Below are 24,383 nucleotides of genomic sequence, written 5' to 3' on the forward strand. Positions count from 1 at the left end.
TGGCAACTCAACAGGATCCTCCTGGCATCTCAAGCCGTGAGAAGAAGAAGCTTCTGTTAGAATCAGCCCCCTACACCTTGCTAGGAGGTGCACTACACAAGAGAGGCAAAGATGAAGTATTGCGAAGATGTGTTGCAGGAGACAAAATCGGCATAGTATGGAAAGCATGCCATGATGAACCATGTGGTGGACACTTTGTAGGAGAAGCAACAACCAGGAAGGCTCTATTAGCGGGATACTAGTGGTCGACCCTCCACAAGGATGCCTATGACTACTACAAGAGATGCGACGCTTGTCAGTGAATGGAAAAATCCACCAAAACAAGTGCCATGCCATTGCAACCTATTCTTCCCCTAAAGCCATTCGAGAAGTGGGGGATTGATTTCATGGGTCCCATTGATCCATCTACTAGACAGAAGCAGAACATATATATCTTAGTATGTACGGCTTATGTCACAAAGTGATGTGAAGCTGCTCTGAAGCGGGACGATGGCAACATCGTAGCCCTGTTCATGTATGAGAATATTATCACCCGTTTTGGCAGTCCCCTCGAGTTGGTAAGTGTCAGAGGTACTCATTTCCTTAACAAAATCATGGAAGAGCTGATGGAACTGTATAAGATCTACCATCGCACATCCACTCCTTACTACTCCAGATCCAATGGCCAAGTTGAAGTTACCAACTGCATCCTCTGCTTGGTCTTGACAAGAACGATTGCCGCACATCGTCATGATTGGGACGATTGACTTACAGAGGCCCTCTGGGTGTATCGAACCTCCCATAAGGCTGCTACAGGATAAACTCCTTTCCAATTGGTATATGGTACAAAAGCTATTTTCCCGATTGAATTGGAATTGCCCTCTTTGTGAGTGGCTATCAAAGAACACTTGGGAGATGATGAGTCACTGCAACGCTGCCTCCTACACTTGGAATGTTTAGACGAGACTCACAGGATGGCTCTATAGTGCATGGAAGCTACGCAAGCTCGATGTAAGGCTTATCATGATAGCTTCATTAAACACAAGGAGTTCAACGAAGGCGATTTGGTTCTGGCCTATGATTCGAGATTTGGAAAGTTTCATGGCAAGCTTCAACAAAGGTGGATGGGCCCATACAAGGTACTTATTGTCAACCCTAATGGCTCTGTTTAGGTGTAGACCGTTGATGCCTCTGATGATCATTTCCTGATTAATGGCTATCGCATGAAGAAGTACTTCTCTCCTTGGGGATCTTGACAATCACATTCACCCTATCCTTTCCCCCCATTGGCGTGGCACTGTAATTCTTCTGATGCTACTTCTGATAGCTGTTCTTCTGCCACTCTTGAAGAGGTGCATGCAACCCTCTGTCCCCTCCGGTCCACCTCCTGCCCTTGATCTCTTATCCTCTATTTTCAATCAGCCGGGTGGAGAGGATGGTTCTGACAAATGGTATTTCTACCATTTCCCTTTTGAAAAAAAAAGAGAAAAAATAAAACAAAAGAAAATATATATATATATATAATTGTATGGAAGAAAAGGAAGAAATTCATTGTCATAGCAAGCCTTGTTCCAAGAAAAGGTGGGAACACCCTTGGGTGGGAAGCTGACTGTGGAAAAGGTGGTAACACCCCACAGTTCAGGATAGCTGATTCACCAACAAAACTTTTCCAAAAGCAATTTGAAGCCACCTCCCTTGGGGCGCTCTCTTTGCAATATCAGTCCGTCTGCCCTCCTTAATAGACGATCTTTCATATAAATCATTAAAGTACCAGACATGTCAGCTATCTCCCTGGATATGCATCATCTTCAACACTCTAGTGACAACAACAACTGACACGATCTTCGTCACCAACCCCTTGAGTGATGTGAGCTGTCATCCTAATAGGATGGGGACGTGAGTATGGGATGCCCTCTGTATCTATCAAAAGCGTGTGAGATAGAGGGTGGAGTGAGTGACCAGTCTTTTCCTTCAAATCAAATGACAAGTGAGAGGTGTGAATGGAGTGTTGCATGCATGGGATGGACCTCTCAATGCACAACACACAATCTGTTCCTGCGCACTACACCATAAGGCTCCTTGGCCTTCCTTCTTGCACTATATGCCGACATAGGGTGGGATGCACTGTTACACCATCAAATGTGCACAAGGCATATAACCTCTACACAAGTGAATGTGAGGATTACATCAATGGGTTTAAGGAATGGGCTACCCTCTATATCTTTCAACAGAGTGTGAGATGGAGGGTGGGCTGAGTGTGACTGGTGTTTCTTCTCAATTAATTCCGAGAGGTGATATTGAGGGACGTTACGATAATTGGAGTCAGGTACATTTCCGTTTCCCTATGCACACATGGGATGGGTCTCTGCCGCCATCACAGGACATGTTACCCTATTCTGTACACTACACTATAAGGCTCCCTAGCCTTCCTGCTTGCACTTATGCTAGACAGGGTTGGATGCACTAATGCACCATCAACTGTGCACCCTGGCATACTTCCTCTACACCATTCCCCTTGTCGATTTCTAAACCGAGTGTGAGATTTGGGTTACCATCAATACTATCTTGAGTGATGTCATTAATGGGGCAAGTGACTATTCGTTCATTTCCATCTAAGTGCTGCGAGCTGAGAGACTATCCTTTGTCCATGACACTTGCCAGATGGGCTTTATCAATCAGCTACCTCCCTGGGTGCTGTTGCGTGGTATTGAGAATGTAAGCTTCGGTATTTGCGGGTGTGTATTATGTGAAAGCACTCTTGTGTGCTTAAGATTGTATGGTGCATGAATATGGATGAGAGATGTGGAGTAAAGTGTGCCACACAGGGCACACATGTAAAGTGTGGGTTGTATGGTGTCACATGGGGACACACATGGAAAGTGTGAGGGATCATTGATGGAGTATCTCCTCCTTTATATATGTAACCTGTGTATGCAATGAAATAGAAGAGAACATTTGTTGAGTGTGCATATTGTTTGCCTTCTCTTTGTAGCCATGGAGTTCCTTGTCTATTACAATCCTCTGTGATAATGTATCAATCATTTTGTACACACCATGATCAACCCCACATTGGGATTCTTGACATGGTATCAGAGCCAAGGTTTAGGGCTATTGATCGTGGTGTACTTATATGTGTAGATATCATTGTATGTGGTTTTCCCGAATTTAGCATTAGTATGTTTTAGCCATTCTTTCCTTAAAAATCTTGCACACTCATTATTATACTGGTTCACGATTTCAAGGGAGCTAAAATCTTTTGAGAATTATGAAGAGGCCATCAAATGAAGGATCTTTGTATAATGGAAGCTGGAAATGGAGTTTTTCACAAGAAGTGAGTGGAGCCATCATCATCAAAGAAGCTACTATTAGAAGTCAAAGGTATTTGTTTGTTTTTCCTCTTCAATTGCTGTTTTTTAGCATGGAAAAAAAAGCTCAAATAAGAGAAGGGTTGTTGTTTGTGGACATTGTTGTCCTATTGGCTCTTGCCCTTGAGCAAGGAGTATGTGAAGGTGTATATGCTTACTGTCATTGGAATGGCAAGTAGTGTTGGGCTGGTTTCAATCTTGCCAAGTTGAAGCATGTTAGTTGAGGTGTGTCTCATGTGTGTGCTCAAGTATGAGCATGTGGAGTGGAAGCAAGAAATGACTTCTCAAGGGAAGAAGCATATGAAAAGCACCTTGAAGATGCATGTTGAAAGAGCATGTGGGTTGTGAACTCAAGAAGGAAGCTACCATCAACCATAGAGAGAAATACAAAGGTAGGTGCTGATGGGGTTGAAGTGCCTTGATGGGGCTGAAGGTCCTTGGAGGTGTTGTGAAAATGGATACCTCTGATAATAGCTCATTGGAGCCTACAATAGAAAATGAAGATTAGACATTGGGTTTTGAAAAGAGCTCTGACTTAGTTGAGCAACCTCGAAACAACCTGGGATTGCAAACAAAAGTGTAGAAAAAAAGAGAGGAAGCTAAAGATAGGTAAGTTGCGAATGAAATTGTCATTGTCCTCAATTAGCAGTGTGGTTTTGTGGATGGTATTGGTGTCAATGCTATCACGAGAATATTACGAAGGTCATCACAGTATTCAAAAGTAAGAGGACAATGAAGGCAAAGACAAGGATAAGGAATATCGATAAGTTTTGGGGAGAGATGAGGACAGATAATATTCTTTAGAGTACACCAGAGAGAGCTGCTGCAACATATCGACTACAACAATGCCAAAGATGAAATCTAGGCAATAGACAAATGTGAAGAGGCTCCAAAGGTAGCGTGAATTGCTGTCATCTTTCACATCATCATTATTCTCTTGGCAACATGAGTGTGGCCAGTCAAGAATCTGGCACAACTGCTAAGAAAAAAGCCTTGTAGAACAGACTACAAATGATTCGAAGAAAAAGATGCAATTAAAGATGGAGATTGGCTACGACGAACAACAGCTAGGCTGACGCTGATGCAGAGGATGAGTAGGATAAGGAGGAACATCATGACTAGGTAGAGCCACAGGATGTGACGCAACGTGCCGAATCGAAGGCCATTGCAGGAATTGGCGGAGGCAGTCAGGCTGGCAGCCATGTCTCAGCCCACTAGCATGGACACAGAAAGGAAGGTCGGCCTACTGTATCGACTGTTAATTGGAAGGTTAAGAAGGCTTTGCAGGAGCATGAGATGAAGTGAATCTCCTTGTTGGGAAGCCCCCCCGGACTGTTCATGAGCACCAGACTGTGGCCTGCAGGTTGAACGTCCTGCATAACCAGTTTATACTGGAATAGCTCTACTGCTACACTGAACAGGTAAGTGCAAGGCATCCGAAAATATCCATACAAGAGAAGTTGTTGAGCCAAAGATAGCACTTGACGTGAAATAGAAGGAGAAGCAATCTTCTTTCACAATGGGAAAGACCCACCACAAAATGGGTACATCAGTTTTTGAAAAGGAGAAGATGAAGAAGAAGATGCAGATCCCACTCTTAGCATGAACATCGATGGACGTGTCTTCATGACCAATGAATCTCCAGCCAATTAAAAGATTCTCTGACGAAGATAAGAAGAAGGAAAAAGAAGACGAGTCATGACCACATGTGGCATATACCTATTATCCAAACCTTTTAAGGTTGAATGTATAAAGCTTCTAATTCACACAATAAAAGTGAAACTATAAAAGTTGTAAATGTCTTCATGATTCACATTTGTGTCAAAGGCAATTGTACACGAGATTTTATATTCACCCATCGCATGAGGGTACTCCTACCCGAGCCGCATAGAGCTCAAAAGTGGTTGGTTTCATACATATAAATCTCGACATGTATTCAAAATAAGTTTGCACAAGAATTGGCTTGTGTGAGGGGTTCTCTGCCCGAGATTGAGATCTCAAAAAGAATTTTGCGAGTGTGTGGTGTGTGCACATGATTGTTGCACCTTGAGGTTTGTCATACCTTTCCCGAACATCTAGGATTGTTCAAAAAGGATGGGGTAGGTTCACCCGAGCAAGTGGTGCTCAAACGAACATTGTACATGCACATAAAACATGCATATGGTGGACTAGAAGTGTCTAGTCATATAAACACTCTATAGCATTGAGGGGGAGTGTTAAGAAGTAGCAATTGCGGTCATGCAATGCTACATTGGATGGGTGATAAGGTAAAGTAAACACCTCACTTAAGAGGGGGTGTTGAGAATGTAAGCTTCGGTATTTGCGGGTGTGTATTATGTGAAAGCACTCTTGTGTGCTTAAGATTGTATGGTGCATGAATATGGATGAGAGATGTGGAGTAAAGTGTGCCACACAGGGCACACATGTAAAGTGTGGGTTGTATGGTGTCACATGGGGACACACATGGAAAGTGTGAGGGATCATTGATGGAGTATCTCCTCCTTTATATATGTAACCTGTGTATGCAATGAAATAGAAGAGAACATTTGTTGAGTGTGCATATTGTTTGCCTTCTCTTTGTAGCCATGGAGTTCCTTGTCTATTACAATCCTCCGTGATAATGTATCAATCATTTTGTACACACCATGATCAACCCCACATTGGGATTCTTGACACGTGGTCCCTATCGCATTGGATGTATACTGTGGAGACACCGTGGTACCTCCTGCAAAGCCAACTATGACACAGGAAGTGACATCAACCATCAACTGCAATTCTCAATGAAACGGACCAAGTTTTTCTAACTCTATCTTTAAGATTGCAAGTGTATGTAATGTTTCAAGTGTGGGGACGTTAGAGTCTAGTCGGTTGACAAGTCTTAGGTTATCTTGATACATTTTTCTGTCCGTTAAGGTTTCAAGTGTGGGGACGTGTCCCTGCACGTCTGATGAGCATTCCCCATGCATGTGCCTTTAATTGATCATGCATGTCTGCTATGACCTATTTTTACCCTCATGGGGTCCCTTTCCCACCCACCCATCTAACTTTACCCCACCCTTGGGACCATTCCTTCATTATTTCCCTTTATCCCTTGTTTTGATGTTTTGCATGTGAATGCATCCTACGTTCACCAGAATCCAAATCCAACCTTATAACCCTATTCATCCCTTTGAACTGTCCATTTTTCCTTTTTCCTAACTCCTGTTTAGACACACGATTCTTGAGACATTAATTTTTGACGCATTTCGTGTAAATTAGACGGTTTCCTATGTGAACATGTCTTTATTGCTTCGGAACCGTGATTTAACATGACAGCCCTGACAACCACCTTTTCCTTGACATTTTTGTTTTCACTCTGTGTCATTCTAATGCACGGTTGGTCCAATATTAATTTTTGTGGGTCTTCGGGACATTTTTGTGCATAATTCCAGATTTTTTTCTATGTGCATATGCCTTGTTTGCACCGGACTTCCTATTTAATTTGACAATAGTGTCTAGCCAACCTTTTCCCACCTTTTTCCTTTTTTCTTCCCCCTATTCCGACCCCTGGATTTTTTGTTATCAAAATTTCCATGTGTTTTCGAGTGTCTTTTTTGTGTTTTTCACATGTGAACCCCTCCTAATTCCTCCGGAACTGTGAGATGATGTGACAGTCATGCGAATCCCATTCTATCGGACATTTTTTCTTTTTGTTTCCCTTCATTCCACCACATGGTTCTTTTTGTACTAATTTCCAAGTCCATTTTTCGGTTTGATTTTTGGGTTTTTCCCATGTGAATGCATCCTATCTTAGTCGAAACCGTGTTTTGACATGATAGGGTTATTGGGAACCTTATTCTGCACGTTTTTCCTTCTTCCCACACTTCATTCTGACAAGTGGCTTTTTTGAAATTCATCCCCGAATGTGTTTTCGGAGCCGTTTTTCATTTTTTTTCTATGAGCACACCTTACTTTTGCCCTGGACATCCTGTTGCACTTTTCCATCCTTTTCTCTTCGTCGCCTGGCACATTTTTCCTTTTTACAGAATTGCATTTCGATGAATGGTTTGCGAGTTATTAATTTTCTTTGTTTTGCAGTGTTCTCGTATGCCTCGCCTCATGCGTGAATGCGTGTGTTTTTGAATTTACGTGCCCTGAGACACCTCGTCGACTTTGCACCCTTTTGTACCGATGTCTTGGTCATCTTCAATCCCATCAATGCAGCTTTTTTTACCCCCCGCCCCCCCCCTCCCCCCCCTTGTGACGCCGCACATATGAGGGTTCACCACTGAGCATAGGGAATCACACGTAGCGTGGAAACCAAGCAGAGCCTAGAGTCACAACTACTCCCTATATAGGTGCATTCGGTGATAATATCATGGTATAGCTACATGTAAAATATTACACGGCGCAGCAAACAGAATCTGAGAAAGAGATAGAGAGTACACAACAGATAAGAGGAGAATCAGTAAATTCTTTAACTCCAAACAACTGATACAAAGATGGCTCTGTCCACCCGTGCACTTCCACTGTGTGAAGCTTAGATGGTGATCTAGACATAAGATAGGTGAAGAGCTTAAGGCTAGCTGGAACAACAACTCTGACTGGGTGAAAGATGAGAGAAAAATGGATGCGAAAGGGTTTAGCTTTTATAGCCCGCGAAGGTCGTTAGGTCAGCCTACTGACCGACCTATCATATGAGCCTCCACTAGTCGGCCAGGGAATATTCCCTTTACCATCCGTCTAACCCAAAGATTAGACCCACAACAGTCACCTTTTTGCTATCCGGTCACATAGACCTCATCTGATATACAAGTCAGGACTCAACCAATGTCCGGGCTCACATTTGGCTTCTCCTCATAATGGGGGCCTTACAACTTTGAGCACCATGGATCATTGGTAGCACCTAATGAGGGTGGGGCATTGATCATATCTAACACCCCCCCTCAATCTCCACCCATAGGTGAACTATCTCCTCGGCCCAATGCCGAGTCTCTGAAGATGAACTTGAAGCAGATCCTTTGTAAGTGCTTTGGTGAAGATATCTGCTCCATTCTCCTCTATTGGACAGTAGACCATTTCCACTATCCCATCCTCCATCAAATCACGCACATAGTGATACTGGATCTCTATGCGTTTGGTGCATGCATGAAACACTGGATTTTTGGCAATGGCGATGCAACTCTGATTGTCACATCTTAGCACAGTCGGTTCTTCATCCTGTACTCACATATGCCATAGAATCCTTCTCAACCATACGGCTTCACATGCAGCAAAACAAGCTGCCTTGTACTCTGCTTCGGTAGAAGACAATGCCACTGTTGGTTGCTTCTTACTAATCCAAGAGAAAATTCCTGAACCTAAAGAGAAACAATAACCAGAAACTGACTTCCTGGAATCAATGTCTCCTGCCCAATCTGAGTCACATTTCCCCACAAGAGAAGTTCCGAAACTGTATGTGATACCATAGTCAAGAGTTTTCTCCAAGTATCTGAGCACCCGCATCCCAGCCTTCCAATGACTCTCATGAGGTTTGTTTGAGAACCTGCTCAAAACACCAACAGCAAAACTGATATCTGGTCTGGTGTTACACAAGTAGATCAGACTGCCGACCAACCTCCTATACCTCCCAATGTCTGCTAGTGCTGATGTATCCTCGACGGATAACTTTGCATTCACCTCCATAGGTGTAGCTATCTCCTTGCACTCGGTCATGCCAAATGCCTTCAAGATCTCCCATGCATACTTCTTCTGAGAGATGAAGATCTTTCCTGGCTCTTGCCAGACTTCAATCCCCAAACAATAGTGTAGCAAGCCCAAGTCTGTCATTTCAAACTCAGAACTCAAAGCCTTTCGAGTTTGGTTGATCATATCTTCATAGTCACCTGAAATAAGAAGGTCGTCCACATATAGGACAATCAATACAGACTTTTTACCATCCCTGTAAACATACAAGTTAGCATCTGAGGCACATCTTTTGAAGTTTAGGTTTAAAAAGAACTTATCTATCTGTTGGTACCATGCTCTGGGGGCTTGTTTCAGCCCATATAATGCCTTCTTTAGCTTACACACTTTGTTCTCAGAATGGGGGGCCTCAAACCCTGGTGGCTGAGCCACGTACACCTCCTCCTTGAGGTCACCATTTAAGAATGCTGACTTAACATCCATTTGGTACACTGGCCTCTTCTTGTGGGCAGCCACTGCAAGTACCATGCAAATAGTGGTCATTCTGGCAGTTGGGGCAAATGACTCTTGAAAATCAAACCCTTCAACTTGTGAAAATCCTTGGGCAACCAGTCTAGCTTTGTACTTTTTTGAGGTACCATCAGGCTTGTACTTTACCTTCCAGATCCACTTGGTGCCAATAACCTTCCGCTTTGCTGGTCGATCCACTAGCTCCCAAGTGTCATTCTTCATTATGCTGTCATACTCTACCTGCATAGCAGCCTTCCATGATGGATCTGCAAGTGCTTCTTCTAAGTCAGTTGGATCCTTTACTTCTCTCATAATCTCAACCATCAAGGCCATATTGACTATGTGAGAAAAAGCCCTCCTTTGCTCCTCTATTCTCTGAGACCTCCTTGGTCCGCCTGCCTTCTCCTCAACAGATACAGGCATAGGATTATTGCGGTCATAGAGCTGCTTCACCCAGTGCGGCAATGGCCTTTCCGGTGGGGCGATGTCAGGTTGGTGAACTTTTTCCTCATCATCTGAAGATGATGCTTCCTCCTCCTTAAGGATAGGGATAGCTCTCGGGACAGGTTCATAGTGGACTACTTCTTCGCTTGATGATAAAGTGGAAGAACTTACCTTCTCCTCCTCCACTGTATGTGGCTCCTCCTTGAACACCACATCACGACTCACGATGATCTTCTTTACCTCTTGGTCATATAACTTATAAGCCTTCTGCTCATCACTATAACCCAAGAATATACATTTTCTGCTTTTTGGTTGTAACTTGTTTCTCTTCTCATCTGGAACATGTGCATAACATTCACATCCAAAAATTCTGAAATATGAGACAGATGGTTTCTTACCAGTGTAAGCCTCATGAGGTGTTTTTCCCTTGAGAGCCTTTGTATAGCTCCGATTTAGAATGTAGACTGCAGTATTAACAACTTCAGCCCAAAAATGGTTAGGCAATCCCTTGCCCTTTAGCATGCATCTTGCCATCTCCACAACGGTGCAATTCCTACGCTCTACAACACTGTTCTGCTGAGGTGTGTGAGGTGTCGTCAATTGACGCTTGATCCCTTTGCTCTTGCAAAAGCCTTCAAACTCCTTTGAGTTGAACTCACCACCACCATCTGTTCTAAATTTCTTCACACTTTTCCTTGTTTCATTCTCAACAAGTATTAGCCATTCTTTAAACTTACCAAAAGCTTGAGCCTTATCACGAAGGAAGTACACCCACATCTTCCTACTGTAGTCGTCGACAATCAACATAAAATAAGAAGATCCCCCGAAGGCCTTTGTAGGCATCTTACCACACAAGTCAGCATGCACCAATTCTAGAGGAGCCTGTGCTCTATTCTTGCTTTCTTGTGGAAATGCCTTTCTTTGTTGCTTGCCCATCATACAAGCTTCACATGGTTCCTTCAATTCAGTTATTGTAGGTAGGTGAGCAACCATACCTTGCTTTTGCATCTCCTTTCAATAACGCAAATCCGATGTGTCCAAACCTTTCATGCCAAAGCTTACTTGTGCCCACTCCAGCGGTGGCTGTAAGAGCACTTAGCTCATACAGGTTGTTCCTTCTTTCTCCTTTGCAAACAATTGTGCCAACACTATCAATAATTTCTGCACTTGTCTTCTTGAACCTCACTTCATGACCAAGATCAGTTATGGCAGCAACTGATAATAGATTTCTCCTGATTTCGGGAACATACAACACATTTGAAAGCTTTTTGACTTCACCATTTGCAGCAACAAAAGAAATAGTACATGTGCCCGTAGCAAGGCATTTACATAATTTCCAACCATCACAGTGATGGATTCTTGTAGAGGGTGCATAGAACTGTATAGACCTTTCTTGTTGGTCATGTGACGGGAGGCCCCACTATCCAACACCCATGAGCCAGTGGTAGATTCTTCTTGCGCTGAGGAGCACACTTCCTCAATGGTCGCCATGAATAATTCTAGCTCTGCTTCAGCCGTATTGGATGTCTCTTTCCCTTTACTTTTAAGGGTACCATTCTTTTCATCTACCTTGTTGACACGACAATCTGCAATTGCATGTCCTTTCTTCTTGCAGTAGAAGCACTCTCCTTGAAACTTCTTCTTTCCGCCCTTCTTCTTTTTGTCACCATCATTTTTGGTGAAGGAACCACCTTTGCCTTTTGCATTGGCAGAGAATACAACATCTCCATATGCTTCCTTCTCAGGCTTTCAGCCTCAACTCCTCCTCCATTAAAAATGCACAAAACTCCTCAAAAGTCAAAGCTTAAGGTCTCACCTGAGTATTAAGGGCAGTTACTAGTCCATCAAACTTTTGTGGACAAATCCGAAGACACCTCCGAGCTAGCTCTTCGCTAGTCTTTTGTATCCCAGCGCCAGCCATCTGGTCACGCAGATTCTTAATCCGAGTGATGAATGCTTCCATCGTCTCTCCTTCAGCAAACTTCTCCGCTGCTAGTTGATTCTCCAAGTTTTGAATCCTTGTTTGGTTTCGTGTTTCATACTGACTCCTTAGTACATTCCAAGCCTCTGATGCTTTGGTTGTATGCTGAATCAAAGTCAGAACACTGTTAGAACAGCTTGTAACTAAGGCACACAATGCATCTGCATTCCTTCGTTTCCAAGCTCGTAGAAGATCTACATTCAGAGGAATCATCACACTAGGATTTGATGGGTCGGGGTAGGCTGTGGTTCTGCGTCAGTCCCTAGCACAGTCTCAAAAAGCTCATAAGAATCAAGGACAGTTGTAATTTTGAACTTCCACAAGGTGTAATTTGTACCATCTAACTTGCCTTCCCTGAAGGTTGGTGGACGAATCCTCAGTGTTTGAATAGCCGGTACAGCAACACCACCTCCTGCACCGCTTCCTGATGTGCCAGAACCGCTTCCGGAAGTCGACATAGTTTCTCTTTGTTGTTGAAGCCTTTTCCTCTTGCACACTCTCCGATCTCTAGAGCCCCCTGGGCTCTGATACCATGTAAAATATTACACGGCGCAGTGAACAGAATCTGAGAAAGAGATAGAGAGTACACAACAGATAAGAGGAGAATCAGTAAATTCTTTAACTCCAAACAACTGATACAAAGATGGCTCTGTCCACCCGTGCGCTTCCACTGTGTGAAGCTTAGATGGCGATCTAGACAGAAGATAGGTGAAGAGCTTAAGGCTAGCTGGAACAACAACTCTGACTGGGTGAAAGATGAGTGAAAAATGGCTGCGAAGGGGTTTAGCTTTTATAGCCCATGAAGGTCGTTAGGTCGGCCTGCTGACCGACCTACCATATGAGCCTCCACTAGTCGGCCAGGGAATATTCCAAGGAATATTCCCTTTACCATCGGGCCGGGGGCGCTGCCCCCGAACCCTCGCCAGGGGGGCCACTGGCCTCCCTAGGACCCCCCAGCCAGGGGCTGCTTCCACGGCCCCCGGACCCCACAATAGGGGCCCCTTTTAACTCCCTTACACCGCAACTCGATGCAATGCGCCTCGAGTTGCTACCAGCTTAACCACTCCGTCTAACCCAAAGATTAGATCCACAATAGTCACCTTTTTGGAAGCGGCCCCCGGACCCCACAATAGGGGCCCCTTTTAACTCCCTTACACCGCAACTCGATGCAATGCGCCTCGAGTTGCTACCAGCTTAACCACTCCGTCTAACCCAAAGATTAGATCCACAATAGTCACCTTTTTTACATCCGGTCACATAGACCTCATCTGATATACAAGTCAGGACTCAACCAATGTCTGGGCTCACATTTGGCTTCTCCTCATAATGGGGGCCTTACAACTTTGAGCACCATGGATCATTGGTAGAACTTAATGAGGGTGGGGCATTGATCATATCTAACACTACAAAGCCTATACCCTTACACTCACCCCTGCTTAATGAATTGCTGCCCTCAACAATTAAGGGTGGTTTCTTGACTCATTCGGGGGTCTTAACGCAACTTATACTATCAAGTTGGCTAGTGTTTGCCGGTCTACGACTTGGGGGTCTTAACACAGCTTATGCTATCAAGATGGCCAGGGTCTGCCCATCTAGACTTAGTGCTTTTTATTGTTTTTCCTTCCAGTCCACCCTTGACTCAATTACATTTGAGGAGTGGAGGCTTCATAGTCCTAACTTGAGGTGGCTTGGTGCTTATGGCTTTGCATGTCAAGCTTTGTAGGCGTGATCCCAAGTTGTGGCGCTGTTGGGGTTTAGGCGTGGTGGCTCGGTTGATGCCATGTTGTGCCACGCCTTAAGGGAGGCAATCCATTGAGTTGCTCCTTGCGCTGGGCCTTCCTTTCTTCATGCTGTTGCCTTGGGGACTTGGGTCTCTTGGTTCGTTTGCCAAGACGCTTTTCCCGCATCGCCAAGTCAAGTACTTGGGCTGTTTTATTTGGCCTCTTTGCTAGATCTGCCTTGTTTGCTTTGTACTTAGACAAGAAGGTTGGTTGAGCCTGCCTTTTCGCACGAAAGGTGCGGTCTTGGTGCATGGCACCTCTTTGGCTCTTCTTAGCCTCATTTGGAGTTGAGGTTCTTGGCGGGGAATGGACTAAGTCATCACACTTACCCCGGATTTTGGGTTGTGGAAGTAGAGGTATACTTGAAGCTCTTGGGGTGACGCCCATCTGTGTGGTGCTTGGTGGGTCACGGATCCATATGATTAGAATGACCATTCCTTGCACTGCTTGCGGCCTGAATGCCGAGATCTCAATCTTTGTTAGCATTGAGTATGGTCCCAATGGGTTCCATAGACCAAAGACATTCACCTTAAGAGTGAGTTGGAGGGTTCTCCAGGGTTCAACTAGCAAGGTTCCCTTCCATGGCACTAAGTCACCTTGATTGGACCATATTGCGAGCGCTCCCTCATGCTCTCCCTTTCTTGAGGCTTTGTCCTCTGACTCCTTCTTTTCAAGCTCATAAGGGTCTGCCTCTTCGGGCTCAAAGGCGTAGCCAATGACTCCATTGCTGAAGTGTAATTGGTTTCTACTTTGATCTGAGTTGGCTGGGATGGGGTGTGGCCTTGGAGTAAAAGCTGGGGTTGCTTTGTTCTTAGCCACAATTTGAGTGGGGGGGTTTTTGGAGGCATCTTCATTCGCATCTCTCATCCTGGCTCTATTGGCCTACCTCCATTTCTTGGTGTTTGGTTTCACCTTCTTCTTTGTCTCATTCTCTTCCTCTTCCTTCTCTATCTTTTGCGCTACTTCTTCTTGCTTGTTTTCTATTCTTTCTTCTTTGGCCTTCCTGCCTTGATCTATCTTTTCTTGCTCTTTTTGTTCTAGCCTATCTTCTTCTTTTGGCTTCCTAGCTCTCTAAACTTGCTCTTTCAGCTTACTTTCCTTATCTTTTTCTTCTTGCTCAATCTTTTTCCTAACTTGCTTCTTCTTGTTTTCTTCTACTTGTTCTCTTCTATCATGGTTTGGTTTCTCTTTTCCTTCTTACTTCTTCCTAGCTAACTCTACTTGTTCTTCTATCTCCTTTCTTCTATTTTCTTGCCTCATCTTTTCTTTGATTTTCTCTATGGCTCCATCTAACAACTCTTTTTCTTCTTCTTTCCTATCATCTTCTTCTATCTCATCCCATATTCTCATGATTCTCTCCTTGAACTCCTTTCCTAGCCTATCATCATTGAATTGTGAGGTTTTGGTTGTTCCTTATGGTTGGGCTTGTCGGGGTAGAGGTGTTCCAAGATCTGGGCTGGCCTCATCCTCCCCCTCTACTTTTGTTTTCTCTTCTAACTCCTCTCTCTTTTCTTTTTCTTCACCTATATCATCATCTAAGGTAGAAGTGTTGGTTCCATGTAGCGGATGCCCTGCCCCATGTGGTTTTGCCCTTCCATTCCTCTTCCTTTTTGTATCCTAACTCCATCATGATGTTTTCTACTTTTGAACTCACATCCATTTTCCATCATTCTCCCTTCACATAATATTCCATCATTTCTTCCTCTTCTGGAACTTCTTTTGTTTGGTATTCTTCGGGATAGGGGTAGTCGGTGTAGAGGTATTCTCCTTCCGGGTTGTAGGTGATGGTGGGGACATCTTCAGGGTAGTTGTATCCATCTCCTTTAGGAGGGTATTTGTTGTCGAAGTATTGATCTTCAGGGTAGTAGTCTTGTGGATAGTAGTCGGGGTAGAAGTCCTCAGCTTCTTCTTGGGGGTGAGGTTTTCCAGGATCAGTGTCGAGCTCATCCTCCCCCTTGTCTTCTTCTTTATCTTCATCCGACCATGTTTCTTCTTCTTCTTTCACATGTTTCTAGCTCTCTTGCCTCTTTGGTTCTTCTTTGGTTGGCTTCACTCCATTCTTCAACTCTTGGACTCTTTCAACCCGCATCTGCTTCAAGTGTGGCTCAGCCCGATCTTTGGCTTCTTCAGATCCAGAGGCAGTCTCCCAGTTCCACCTCAGCATGATTTTCTCCTGTAGCTCCATGTCAAGGTCTTGGGCCATCTTCACTTGCCACAGTCTGGCTCTCTCTCACACCATGATCAACTGGTAGTCAACCTCTTGCAGGTCTTCATCCAGCTCTTCAGCTTTCTCTTCAAGATCATCGAGCACGTCGGCTCCTTGATGGGTCTTCTTCACCATGTCGATGGTTCTCCTTGTTTGCTCGATCATTTTGAGCCGCAACTCCTTTTTCTTGTATGTGATTTTGAGCCAGTGACATAGCTCATCTTCCTCTTCAAAGAAAGTGTCTTCCCACAACTTTAGCTCTTTCCAAGACATTTTGAATGGTATGCCGCGTGCTCCTATCACGCCTCGGCTCCCTCTTAACTTTGTTGGCACCTCAGGCTACCTTCCAAATTTTAGTAGAAAACTCGCTCGAGAGGGTGTCGCGATGTGGTGCATCGCGTTGTGTCGTGTTGCGTCGTGTCAGGGTCGTGTCGCGTCGAGGTCGTATCGCATCGTGTTAGGGCCGTGTCGCGTCGTGTTGTGTTAAGGTCACCGCGTCGCGTTGTGCGACCTGTTATGGTAGGATCTTGTGAGCCGGCTCTCCTTTTGAGCTAGTATGCTCCACGCTAGAGTTGCTGTGATACCAAGTATTATGCACCTTCACGAGGCTTCATGGTAAAACCTGTTATGAGGCACAAAAGGCACAGTGGAATGGCACACAATATATATCAATAAGGAATCTTTGTATTCATGATATCAAAAAGGGACTACATTGAGGCACATCTTAGGACTACACCCTCGTGATGCCGCACATATGAGGGTTCACCATTGAGCATAGGGAATCACACATAGCGTGGAAACCAAGTAGAGCCTAGAGTCACAACTGCTCCCTATATAGGTGCATTTGGTGATAACACCATGGTATAGCTACAAAACCCATACCTTTACACCCCCCCTGTACATATGCACGGCATGGGGGTGCGCCAAAAAACCAAAAAAAAAACAATAATAATAACAATAACCAAAATAATAATAATCGAACAAAAAAAAACCCACAAAAAAACAACAAATTAATTTTAAAAAACCACAAAAAATTAATTAAAAAGACCATTCATTAAAAAAAACCACGAAAAGAAAAATAAAATTATTAAATTTAAAAAAACTGTTGGCTCCCCATGCGGCCGACTATTTTCCTTCAGCCTCCTCCTTCTCTCCTTCTTCTTCTTCTTCTTCTTCTTCTTCTTCTTCTTCTTCTTCTCCCCTTCCTTCGGTGCCCGCCACCTTGTGGCACCGCCCCCCATCGCCTTGTCATCAAGCTGCCGCCCTGTCTACTTCGGCCTCCTCCGTGCGCCTCGCCTCCTCCCCCCTTCATCTTCCCTTGCCTCCTGCACCTCCTGTTCCTCTTCGGCCGCCACTCCCCTCGCCTGCCACTTACCGCCTGCGCCTCCTTCCACCCCCTCTTCCTCCCCCTCCTCTTCGGCTGCTCCTCCTCCACCACCTTCGTCACCTCCTCCACCACCTTCACCTTCACCACCTCCTCCTCCTCCATCACCCCCTAAACAAGCCCCCTTTCCCACCCCCCCTAACGAAGCCCCCTTTCCCACCCCCCTAACCAGGTCCCCCTTTCCCATACCCCTACCCAAGCCCCCTTCCCCCACCCCCTGTTAAGCCCCCCTACTCCTACCCCCTCTTAAGCCCCTCTTTGCGCGCTGCTGGCGAGTTTTTTTTTGTGCGGGTTGCGGGTATTCGTCGCGGTAGTTCACACGCAGCTGTGCGTAGTCGTGGAGTCCGTGGTCTTTGCAGGCGTTCACACGCGAGGACGTGCGTCGGACTCAATCATGGGCGTGCGTTATTGCGGTTGTTCACACGCGATTATTCACCCACGCATCTGGGCATTCATTTTTGAAATCTTGCAAATAATTTCACAAACAAATTTTTAAAAAACATAATTTAAAAAACATAAAATATAAAAATTTGAAAAAATACAAAAAAAAATTGAAACGTTTTCCATAGTTTTAATTTTTTTTCTTCATGAAAAATGCCATTAATTAATTATTAAAAATTTCAAATTGCCTAAAATTATTCATAAAATGATGGAAATTGATAAAAATTTTAGAAAAATACCTAAAAATAAAAAATCCAAAAAATCACATTCACTTTCTTTTCCATTTTGGATTTTTTTGGAAAGAAAAGATATTAAAATATTTTTTGGAAAATATTTTTTTTCGAAAAAATCTTATGACAATGTAATTATCATAAACACATACTTTGAAACTCTCAAACATGATAAGAACATTTCCATCACATTGAAACAGAATGGTTTTCAACCCTCATAGTGGGACAAATTGGTTTCTTGGTTATTATTATTTAAAAAAACCAAAACAAAAATAAAATAAAATATACAAAAACAACACAAACCAAACCAATGAAACAAATGGAAACAAACCCTCCTTTTCATTTACTATTTATAAAAAAAATAAAATTTTAAAAATAACAACAAACAAAAAATAAAATATAAAAACATATATATATATGTTAAAAATAACACAACATAAAAACAAGAAAAGCACACAAATCAAAATATCCCACTAAAATTCCAATCCACATATTCTCCTTTATTTTGGTCATGTGTCTCATTGTTTTTGTTTAGTCAAGGTGTTAGTTAGTTTTCGTTTTTTTCCTTTCCAATAGGACAATTATTGTCAGTCAACCTTTTGTCTATTTTTGTGGATTTACGTGGATTGCGCATTCCATTTTGGAGGACGTGGTTTTAGACCTTGCGAATCTCCACCCACACATTGCCAGGTTCCTTTCTTTTTTCCCTCTCTCACTTCCACCATAACACACCATTAATTGTAAATAAAATCCATTGACCATTGCACACATCCAATTAACAGAATGCACATCATAAAATTATAATTAAAATGAATCAGATGTTAATTATAAAGGGAACCCCACCGTTGCATGTGCACCTTTGCAACCTAACTCATGTAATTTGTAAATTAAACTTTATTCACAAGTGCACACACATACACGTTACAGACACATTAAATTGTAATTAAAATAAACCCCCCGAAGTCATGCATATATGCACTCAAGTGCCACACATCATGAATTGTAACAATGAACTGCATCAGTAGAGACCAAGTCATGTCAAGTTTGAGAGGGACTGGGCTATGTTTCCGACTCACCATGCATTAACGGATTAACTTAACAATGAATTGTGTTTAATGGATTATCTAATAAAAAAATGAGTCGTTAGTTTCACCCACCCACTTTACCGCACTGTAGGACGCTGAACGTTACGTGGGATTTGGGACTATCAATCTAACCTTGTTCCATATGGTATTTATTCTATTTTTAGTCAAAATATTTGGTTAAATCATGTTTTTTTGAGTCACTGTCTGGGCTACAATATGTGTGCCATTTTTGTTTCATTTTGCGTGCTTGATATAGGGATACAGGGTGCATATTTGTTGCATAGCATGAAGCTTTCGATTGCATATGTGCGTAGGTCATGTCGAATTTTTCATAGGATGTGGTTTGTTTGGGGTGGTTTGGTCCAGTCAGTCGTATCCTCAGTCTATTTCCTATCGATGGTCTCAGTGGAGGTTTTGTTTGTGGGTTTTGCAGGTTTTCTCTTTGTCTTCTTGGTTTTATGTGTGTGGGTTTTTTGCTATAGTCTGAACGGCACCTACTTTTACCCCTCTGATTGTGGTACAGCATGTTCCCCTTGCAGTCCATGATTATTCCCTCCTTTTAGAGGCGGATTGCATCTGACATGCAGGCCTTCGCCCATTTGTTGCCCTCACATTGCCATCTGTGGATGAGAAACTTTGCTATTCCTTCTTGGCTTCTTACAAAAACCAATCTGGTCTGGTTTATAACCGCACCTTCTATTTATTTATAGCTAATATCAATGAAGCACTGTGCTTGCCCATTTTTGCTTCATTTGTGCCCAACGGTAACCAGTTACTCACTGCTAAAGAGATTGTTAAAAAGGAAACTTCTACCCTCTTGCTCCTTAACCAGCTCATTAATAGTTCAGGGGTATCTGTTGCCCATATCTCTTGTCCCATATGGAAGCAGCTATGTCAGTTCCTCGAGGACCAGAGCAAGTCTGTATCCAAGTATCTATCCAGAGAACTATTCACAGCTTCTATGAAGATTCTAGAGGGTGCTAAGTTCAATTGGGTAGGCTTGCTATTATCCAAGATGGATCAACATTTCCAACACGTATGGAAGGGTCAAAACACTAACATTTCCCATGGTGCCTTATTACAGAGAATCCTTACTTTTGCACCTCCTCTTGGTGGTGTTCAAGTGCCCAATCCTACTCCTTTACCAGTGCAACCTACATCTTCAGTTCCTTCTCCTCGGCCTATGCAACCTAATTCAGAAGATGAAGAGTCCCCTGTTGTGTTTTCTCGCAAGAAACACCTTCGCACAAAGGGTCCTTCTGTACTAGATTCCATAGTATACATATCCACTCCTGTTGTTTCTGGCAGTGCCCTTCCTTCATTCCTCTCCTGTACCAATATATTTGTAGCCCAAAAGGAAGGACAATTAGATTCGCATATTCCTTCATCTTTACAAACCATATTATCTAGGCCTATGCTTCCGCAGATGGTTTCAAATGTCTAGCCTACTCTGGAAACCTCCCTCACTTCTTATCTGCTGTACACAAGTCTTTACACTTCCATGCAATACAAGGTGGATTCCTTAATTAGTCAGTTGAGTAAGGCACTAGAGGATCTGTCTTCCGAAAGAGCTACACTCAGTGATATCCATAATCAAATGACTACTGCCACAACCTTAATGGATTCATAGATGGTAACTATTCAAGAGCTGGAATCTAAGATTGCTAAATTGGAGGAGGAGAATGCATCTCTGATGATTGAGAAAAACTTTTCCCTTGAGGAAATGGTCACTTTGGCTAGTAAACTTGCTACTAGTGAGGAATAGTTGCAGCACTCTCATGAAACTGTAGAGTCCCAAAAGAAACTTATCGAAGAACTTAACAAAAGAGTGGCTGTTGTTTCTGTTTCTCCTCCTACTCATGTATCTTCTGCTTTTTCTTTCAAAGAGATTGATTAGTTGCAACAAAAAGCTAAACTATGTGATGGGTTCTCAGCTAAGGTTGAACGCCTTCAGCAGTGTATGGATTGCATGCATAATGATTTTGTATGTTATACTGAATTGGTGTCACCTCCTCCTTTCTTTTGGGTGAAGTATAACCAGTAGAGATTTGCTTTATATATATCCTTAAGAAATGTGGATTTGGAGCCTCCAGAGAATGGATGGTCAAGTCTCTGGCCTGTGGATCTCTTGAGAGCTATTTTTTATCACTTTGTGGATGAGCTGATTTACCATGAGGTCCAGTTACTATCTTTCATGTATCTTACAGGCCATTTGCAGATCTCTGATGAAGTAGATTTGAATGTTTATGTGGGAGATGTCATCTTATAGGCAGTGATGTATGTGCACTCAGTTGAGCTTCTGCTAGAGCAGAGAGTTTGCAAACCTATCATGAGCAGACATTTTGGTGTGAGGGACATGCTTGGCATCCACCTTTGGAGGATGTTGCTTTGGAGCCTCGTTGACTCAGAAATGTTTTTCATAAATCTGATATCCACCCTCTACAATCTCAGTTATTGAGCTTTCTTGCTAATCATCCGTTATTTTACTGAGTCCTTTTTTCAAGACCTTACTTTTTGTTGTTCTATTTATCCCTTAGATCCTGCAGATCTTCTTTCTTATTCCCTCATGTCTTATCATTTCCCTCTTTATGTTTTTCTTCTTTCATCTAGTCCCCTGACACCATTCCTCTCTTATCTTTACCCCTTTAGGATTTCCTCATATTCCTATTTTTACTACATGTCCTTTCATTGCCGATCCTACATTATCTCCTCCTTCTGAACCTCCATCTATCGTTCCTCTTATTCCTTTTTTTTTCCAGTAGAATCCCTTCATACCTTTTTGATGTATTCTTCGTCTTTTCCACCTTCTTTATCCCTTCATTTACCTTCCTTTTATGATCTATCCTATCCTCCATTACAATGTTCCCCTTTTATTCCATTACCCTCTCCATCCGATTACATTAACCTTCCTCCTCAGACAGTGCTAGATACACAAAGGTATGATAGTGACATACTTTGTCAATGACAATGGACACTACATGATTCTGTGACAGGACGGTGTTTACCTGGCCTTTTATTCCAAGGTCCTAAGATACCTCTACAGCATGTTTGAACTCTTACCTCAATTTTACTAGAGTACATGTTACTTCTAGGGATACCACTGTTCTCATTGTAGCTCATTTTTGTTGGTATCTTGCTTTCATGCATTAGCAATCTACCTTGAAGAACTCTTTAATCTTCTCAAACATAGCTTTTACTCCTTTGTGTCATGCCCATGAGATTTCACGGAAATCCTCCATAACTTGAACCAATATTTCTCTAACACACACTACCCTCAATGATGATCCTCTTTTCTTCTTTGGATGCTTCCATAAGAAAGCATCTTTGAAGAAGTAGCCATAAGTGTTTCTTCTAATTCTCTTGAATTATGTCTCTGTCTATTAATCTCTTTTGGTCAATTTGGTGCGCAGATCGGAAGCTATATGCTCACGTAGTAAATGCCGAAAGGTCCCCAAGAACAATGAACTCTACTTTTTGCACAAGTTACAAGGTAAAAAGCATGAACGACAAGAGCAAGAGACCAATTGGGTGGAATCTCCCCCCATGCCTTGTGTGAGCGCTCCAGAAAGCATGTATTTTATGTATATTTCATCTTCATGCTCAAATAATAGCCCAAATTACAAAATAGCAAGCTTTTAGCTTTTGAGTTTGCTTTTACACAAAAATAGGAATAAAGCTAATGGACGGTGCCCAAAGAGTCTGGCACGCCCAATACAATGTCCAAATAGAAATAACATAACCGTGCGCCCATGCGCATACAAAATAATAATAAATAATCAATGCCTCAATAAATAGGCATGACAAAATATAGGCATGGCACCTATCAAAATGTAATCCATAAATCGAATACTCGCTATCCTCCAATGCTTTCCTCCGCCACTGCTGCTATCTCTACACATCAACTGAAGCATTCACAATCGTTAGTAAAATAATACAATTAAATCGACAAAAGTGAATACCTAGCAGTCTTCAGCTACATAAATAAATCAACTGGTTAGAAATAAATCCTAACCTTAATTTATTACGAGTGCGCACTCAAAACTCATAAACGTTTATTAATTTAATATGCATTTTGCGGAATCACCTGCTATGGAATCACCCATGTACACACTAAATTAATGAAACGCCCGAAAAGGACAGGCGTCCCCATCAACTTCTCGCACAAAGAATCCACTTTGTGTATGAGCCCCGGTCATCAAAGTTTACGGAATCCACCGTAAAACCTCACGGAATCCACCATGGAATATGCCTCCTGGCATCATACCCCCAGGGTGGGATAGCAATTGACCTCAATTGCTATTAGCTCAATGTGGAGCTAACAGAGTGGGAAAAGCATTTAAGTCTCTAGCATACATCCATTGTGCTTCCTCTACAGGATGGTTCTTAAATTTAACTAGATATCTAGAATATCTTCGGCCAGTTCTAGTGGTCATAAAGTCAGTGTCTATGATAGCTTTGGGTTCAAGTATTTCAGTCTCTTCCTCTAATAAAGGTGGGTTTTCATAAATAGGGTGTACAGGTAATTGGCCTCTAAATGGTCTCAATAAACTAATGTGAAATGTGTTGTGAATTTTCCAATGAGGTGGTAATTCTAACTTGAATGCATTGTCATTAATTTTATGAATGATCCTAAATGGTCCATAGAATCTAGGGGCTAATTTCACAACTGGATGTCTATCTACACTTTGTAGTCTACGTTTTTCTATTCTCAACCAAACATAGTCATCAACTTTGAAATTCATTGCTTGTCTTTTCTTGTTGGCTTGTTTGGTATATGATTGCTGGGCTTTGGCAAGCATATCTTTAACCTCATCAAAAATAGTATTATGCATACTAGCAATATCATCAGCACTTTGAATTCTATTTGACAAAGATGCAACAGGTGTAGATAATCTATATCCATAAATCACTTCAAACGGTGCTTTCTTTGTAGATGTGTGTGGTGTATTGCTATATGCAAACTGTAATAAATGCAAATGTGTGTCCCATGTTTGTGGTTTAGAGATAGTATATGCACGTAAAAGATCTAGAATTGTGCTATTAGTGGCTTCTGTTTGTCCATTAGTTTCTGGATGAAATGCAGATGAGAAATCAATCTTTGTGCCTAGGTTAGCAAACAGAGTAATCCAAAAGTTGTTACAAAATCTAGAATCACGATCTGAAATAATAACTTTTGGCAATCCATGGTTAGTAAAAACAGTTTTCAAAAACAATTGTGCTGCTTGTGTTGCTGTTAAAGTTTTCTTACATATGGAATGAAATATGCTTGTTTACTAAATCTATCTACAACTGTCCAAATCATATCATGGTTAG

Source organism: Lygodium microphyllum, chromosome 11 (assembly GCF_053477565.2).
Source record: "Lygodium microphyllum isolate KBCC chromosome 11, Lygodium_microphyllum_v1.1.10, whole genome shotgun sequence".
In the NCBI taxonomy this organism is placed as follows: domain Eukaryota; kingdom Viridiplantae; phylum Streptophyta; class Polypodiopsida; order Schizaeales; family Lygodiaceae; genus Lygodium; species Lygodium microphyllum.